The 6,678-nt window shown below is 44.0% G+C and overlaps 1 pseudogene; it reads right to left on the bottom strand.

Moving 5' to 3' along the window:
* Positions 1-1,294: 1,294 nt before the first annotated feature.
* Positions 1,295-1,675, bottom strand: LOC111547537 (annotated as a pseudogene).
* Positions 1,676-6,678: the final 5,003 nt, after the last annotated feature.

Below are 6,678 nucleotides of genomic sequence, written 5' to 3' on the forward strand. Positions count from 1 at the left end.
GGTGTGGATTTGACTGGTCTCTACAACTGTGTGTGGCAACAGAACTGGCAAAAGAAAATGACAACCAGATCCCAGCAAAGGGGTAGGGAGGGCCAAGAGAACTGAACATCCGGGCTGGCAGAGAAATCAAAGCCTAGGAATTAAGAGGTAAGAGTGTAGTGTAGGGGATGTACCCCCATCTCTTTCTTCCTTCCCTTTTCCTGCCTCTCCCAGGGCCCCAGGTCCTTGGGACTCTACTGAATCTGTCTCTGAAGCTGAAAAACAAAAGGCTGAGGAGATCGTTGGCTCTAAGTGACCAGTTTCAAGCCAGCTTTGTCAGAAATCCTAGATCACAGGAGAAGGGTGGGAAGAAATGATATGATTATTTCTTGTTCCATCTTCCATTAGAGGTGAGAATGACAAGGAACTCTCTTCTAACTCCTCTTGAGGGCATGAGGAGAGTTAGCAGGAGAAGGGCTGGGAGCCCTGAGGTCTCCTGTGGGAGCCCTGAGGTCTCCTGTAGGACCTCATATCCCATAGGCAAGGACTAAGAATTAGGATTAAATATTTTAGTGGGATAGCTCTAAACCAGTATTAGCAAGCACAGTCAGGGTGAGAATTTTTGGAATCTGACTGGGACCCTGGCAGTGAAAGCTGGGACTGTTGAAAACCCAATTTCGGTGTTTGCTACTCAAGTTGAGAGTGCACGGCCGGCCGGGCGCGGTGGCTCAAGCCTGTAATCCCAGCACTTTGGGAGGCCGAGACGGGCGGATCACGAGGTCAGGAGATCGAGACCATCCTGGCTAACCCGGTGAAACCCCGTCTCTACTAAAAAATACAAAAAAAACTAGCCGGGCGAGGTGGCGGGCGCCTGTAGTCCCAGCCACTCGGGAGGCTGAGGCAGGAGAATGGCCTGAACCCAGGAGGCGGAGCTTGCAGTGAGCTGAGATCCGGCCACTGCACTCCAGCCTGGGCGACAGAGCGAGACTCCGTCTCAAAAAAAAAAAAAAAAAAAAAGAGAGTGCACGGCCAAGATAACCAGATCCCAGGACAGGCAGTTTGACAGCGAGAACAAAAGGAAGAGGCTGGGACCAAGGTGCGTAGATCCCTCCAAAGAGAAGGGTGGGTATTGGGAGGAAAAATGAGAACTGGGGGAATTCAGGAGTCTGAGTTCTGAAATAGCAGCAAGTCAGAATTCCAGGATCTCTGTCTACCCTCCTCTTCCTCTTCCCTCTATCAGGCAGAAGAGAGTGAAGGAGGGTACTGGAGAAGAAGCCACATGGATACATTCAGGAAGGGTGGAGGAAAGAGGAATTTAGCGCTGCATTGGCCCTGCTGGGGGCTGGGAAGGGTCAGGAGGCCGGGAAGGCGTGGTGGGGGTCGGTCCCAGGGTTGCACGACGCCATCCTTTGAGGTGGCCACGTACACAGTGTGTATGACCACAGCCCTCTTATTCCTCCTCATCACTTTCCGTGGAGCTGTCGCCAAAAGCCCGGGGTTTTTCATAAATACAGCAGCATTTTGATGAGCGGCGGCGCATGCGCTCATTGTCCACCGTGTCACTTGTCCATTCCACCTTTTTCTCTGGCTTCCGTTTCCAAAGTTTGATGGGAAAGCTGTGGTTCTCGGGCTCGGTTGTCACGGTAACCGTTGTCTCAGTGCCGGTCTGGCTCAGCCCAGCCCCTGCCTCGGCCATGGCTTAAGGCTCAGGAGAGGGAGGAGAGGAGGAAGGGGGATGAGACACCCTTCTCTTTTTATGCCTCTGAGGTCTAGGCTAAGCAGTATTGGATTCAGTGGTAGCCAGGATCCTCCACCTTCTTTTTACCCCCTCCTCCTGGGCCTCCTCTTCTCCACCCATGGGGATAACCTGACCAACTCCACTTCCAGATCTGCTTCTGGGTGATTTTTTTATACAAATAAGTCAAATATGTCATTTTTGGACTTCAGGGGATCTAATATCTAAAACATTAATTAAGTCAGAAAAAGATATAATTTATAATTTGATTTTGGAAAGTTTGTCAAATATCAAAGGTTTAAAATACTTGCTATTATAAAACAGAATTCTAGGTCACCCTAAGTTATTCATTTAGCCAAAAATAACTCAAAAAATTTTAAAAGGCATAAAACTTTACTTATTGATAGAGGGAAGACTTAGCTTTCCAAATAATCTATCTCTTGTCTTTCCTTTCTTTTTCCTGTGGTTTATTCAAAAGGCAAACAAAAATCTTCATTATCCTTTAATATTACATACAAATCTTGTTCATGGCCAAGCCTGGTGGCTCATACCTGTAATCCCAGCACTTTGGGAGGCCAAGGTGGGTGGATTTTTAGAGATCAGGAGTTTGAGACCAGCCTGACCAACATGGTGAAACTCCATCTATACTAAAAATACAAAAAAAAAAAAAAAAAAATAGCTGGGCGGAGTGGTGTGCACCTATAGTCCCAGCTACTCGGGAGGAGGAGGCAAGAGAATCGCTTGAACCAGGAGGTGGAGGTTGCAGTGAGTTGAGATCACACCACTGTACTCCAGCCTGGGCGACAGAGACTCTGGCTCAAAAAAAAAAGAAAAAAAGAAAAAAATAGAAAATCCTGTTGTGCTTTTATTCCAATGTCCAATTTATGGAAAAGCTTTAATTTCAGCCAATATGTTTACACACAGAATGTTATATGTAAAATGCGTGTTTTTTGGTACTGTAAGGAAAAATTAGCATTTAGACAAAAAGTTTTCTTAGCAAGGTAATTTTACTTTTTGCAGAAAGGGTGCTTTTTGCAGATGGAACAATGACGAGAGCACACCTGAACTAAGGAGGGAAGCAATGCTTTTTTTTTATCTTTTATTTTTTTGAGATGGAGTTTCGCTCTTCTTGCCCAGGCTGGAGTGCAATGGTGCGATCTCGGCTCACTGCAACCTCTACCTCCCAGGTTCAAGCGATTCTCCTGCCTCAGCCTCCCTAGTAGCTGGGATTACAGGCATGTTGCCACCATGCCCAGCTAATTTTTTTTAGTAGAGACGGAGTTTCTCCATATTGGTCAGGCTGGTCTCGAACTCCCGACCTCAGGTGATCTGCCCACCGCGGCCTCCCAAAGTGCTGGGATTACAGGCATGAGCCACCGAGCCCAGCCAGCACTGTTTATTTTTTAAGCAGCTTGTTTTTGCTACTGTGTTTTGTCTTCACTGGCTGGAGCTAGACCTTACAATTTAAACTAAAACCTGACTGGCTAATATTTTAAAACTTTTTAAAATAGGTAAAGGCAATAGAGAACAAAGGAAAAGAGGAAGTTACTTGCGAAAGGACTTAGAAAAGTAATAATATTTTTAAATAAGGAAGAGGCATAAGCTGCAAGTTGGAACATGCCTGTGAGCACGTTTAGCATAAATAGTTTGATTAAAGTACAAGTACATTGAATGTACTTTTTAAAAAATATTTAACAGCTACATAGAATAGGGCTTAACAAAGAGTTATTAGCACAAAGCAAGGAGGCTTGAAAGAAGTTAGTTTTTAAAAGAAATATTATTTCTAACACTTATGATTTATTTTTTAACAAGAAGAGAAACTTTGAAGAGGAAACTTTTTACTTTCTACACAGAATTTCTTTTACAAGATTAATTTTTCACTAATCTTATGCAACTTGCTCAAACCTTCGACTTTATCCTATCTAACTTAAAACAATCCTTTAACCCTATAAACTAGGCCAAAAAGAAAGCACACACATTCCCATGCCTTCTTACAATCTTTTACCAAAAACATATTTCACTTTTCTTTTTTTTTTTGAAACGGAGTCTCACTCTGTTGCCAAGGCTGGAGTGTAATGGCGCGATCTTGGTTCACTGCAACTTCTGCCTCCCGGGTTCAAGCAATTCTCCTGCCTCAGCCTCCCCAGTAGCTGGGACTAAGCAGCACACCACCACACCCGACTAATTTTTGTATTTTTAGTAGAGACGTGATTTTGCCATGTTGGCCAGGCTGGTCTCGAACTCCTGACCTCAGGTGATCCACTCGCCTCGGCCTCCCAAAGTGCTGGGATGACAGGCGTGAGGTACCAGGCCTGGCCTCACATTTCACTTTTCTTACACACCTTGCAAGTAGAAGTGTTTCTTCAGTAGTCTCAATTACATGTTACAATGTTAACTCTTAGCAACTTTTATTTTTGCTGAAAAATCTGGTAAGTGATTCTAATTATGTACCAGGAGTAGAACCTAAGACACCGGACAGAAATGCAGATGAGGTTTAACTCTTTCCAGCTGCGGGTCATGACTAACTCCACCTGTCCCTAGACTTTAATGACTTAAAAGCAGGTCAGGCCGGGCGCGGTGGCTCAAGCCTGTAATCCCAGCACTTTGGGAGGCCGAGACGGGCGGATCACGAGGTCAGGAGATCGAGACCATCCTGGCTAACACGGTGAAACCCCGTCTCTATTAAAAATACAAAAAAAACTACCCGGGCGAGGTGGTGGGCGCCTGTAGTCCCAGCTACTCCGGAGGCTGAGGCAGGAGAAAGGCGTAAAACCTGGGAGGCGGAGCTTGCAGTGAGTTGAGATCCGGCCACTGCACTCCAGCCCGGGTGAAAGAGCAAGACTCCGTCTCAAAAAAAAAAAAGAAAAAGAAAAAGAAAAAGCAGGTCAGTGGAAAGATTTTCAAAAGTCAAAGAAGCAGTTTATGACATTAAAGCATTTAGCAAACCTAATAGCTGGCCTGCCTAATTTAGACCAAATATCTAAATTTCGAAGACATTTTTATTTTACCAGTAATCTTTAAAACTGTCTTTATTTCCCAAAGCTTACTAAAGTCACATGAACTAAAAAGCATTGCGGTTTTTATTTTTCTGACAAAATATTTAAGTGCTTATTATTTTTAAACCAATTAATCAGAGCTCTTTCTTATACAAACATCACACACACAACACATAAAGATACACAGAAGATCCAGTAGTTGTAAGATTTTTCATTTGCCAGTTTTTAAGTTTCTTTCTAGAGCATGTAGTTTCTTTTAAAAAAATTGTTTACATATTTTTGAGACAGGGTCTCACTCTGTCACTCAGGCTAGAGTGCAGTGGTGCAATATCAGTTCACTGCAATCTCTGCCTCCCAAGTTCAAGTGATTGTTTATGTCTCAGCTTCCCGAGTAGCTGGGATTACAGGCATGCACCACTACACCTAGCTAATTTTTGTATTTTTAGTAGAGATGGGGTTTTGTCATATTGGCTAGGCTGGTCTTGAACTCCTGGTCTCATGTGATCAACCCACCTCGGCCTCCTAAAGTGCTGGGATTACAGGCGTGAGCCACCACGCCTAGCTAATTTCTAGGACCTAATAAGCCCATACAGCTGGAAGACAAAACAGATCCCCCCAAATTAAGGGTCTCGTTTTTATACCAGATCCTGGATCCCCAAAAAGGAGGGAATCAGCCCATCTCCCAACAGAGTCTTATCTCTCAGTGGCGGTGGGGACATATCCATACCTTCTAGGCGGCCAAGAGCATGCTTCTCTGATCCAAACTTGTAAAGAGCTGAGAACTCTCCCTTAATTGCCATTAGTGATGCGCAAAAGTATATCCTCTGCCTAGTTATTACACACCAAACTCTCTCATAATGTGAAGTAATTTCTGATACCCCCCACCCAAAGTAAAAAACATCAGCTAATGCAATGCAAAGCAGAACAGAGCGTTAGATTTCAAGAGGGATCAATCTATTCGGTTCTAATTCCTGGAGTTTCAGGAGGAAAATAGAGATTTTTCCCAAAACAGTATCTGTGGCATCTCCTCCGTTCTTCCCAAGGAGTCACAGACTGTTAGAAACTACCTTAGGTCCTCTTGGCCGGGCGCGGACGCTCATGCCTGTAATCCCAGCACTTTGGGAAGCTGAGGCGGGTGGATCACAGGGTCAGGAATTTGAGACCAGCCTGGCCAACATAGTGAAACTCCATCTCTACTAAAAAAAATACAAAAATTAGCTGGGCGTGGTGGCAGACGCCTGTAATCCCAGCTACTCGGGAGGCTGAGGTGGGAGAATCTCTTGAACCCCAGGAGGCAGAGGTTGCAGTGAGCCAAGATTGCACCATTGCACTCCAGCCTGGGCGACAGAGCAAGACTCTGTCTTAAAACAAAAAAAAAAGAAATTATCTTAAGTCCTCTGATGTGGACAGGCACAAGAAGACAAAATGAAGAAAAACAATTCAGTCAACTAAGGAGAAAACAATCTTTTTTCTTTAGAAAAATAAGATCCAAAAGAGAAAAAAATATAAAGGCCTTTTAAATATACTTATAACTTGAATATCTGCTTTTAACTAAGCTGATTTTAACCATAGCACTCTTTAAAAAAGAAATCTTTTTAAATCTCTTATTACCCGACTGTAGCCTGGCCAAATGGCCAATATTTCTGACTTTTGAACTTTACTAAAGGTAACCTCATAGCACCTCAGGTGCTCAGAGAAAGGAAGATTCAAGAAGGGAAGTCAGAAGTTGTTCATGGAGGGAAGGAGACTCAATGAATGGCACATGACAGAAATAACTCATTTCCTAGGCCAAAAATTGAACCTAGGCCACCATTGTGAAAAGACAAAGCCTTAGCTACTGAGCTACACCACTGGGCAGTGTCCATTGCTGTTCCCAGAAGGAGCCTAGAGCAGTCAATTTTGAGCTTGCAATGGCTTTTAACTGCTCAAGATAATTTCTTTTTTTTGAGATGAAGTCTCACTCTGTCG

Source organism: Piliocolobus tephrosceles, chromosome 1 (genome assembly GCF_002776525.5).
Source record: "Piliocolobus tephrosceles isolate RC106 chromosome 1, ASM277652v3, whole genome shotgun sequence".
NCBI classification, from domain to species: Eukaryota; Metazoa; Chordata; class Mammalia; order Primates; family Cercopithecidae; genus Piliocolobus; species Piliocolobus tephrosceles.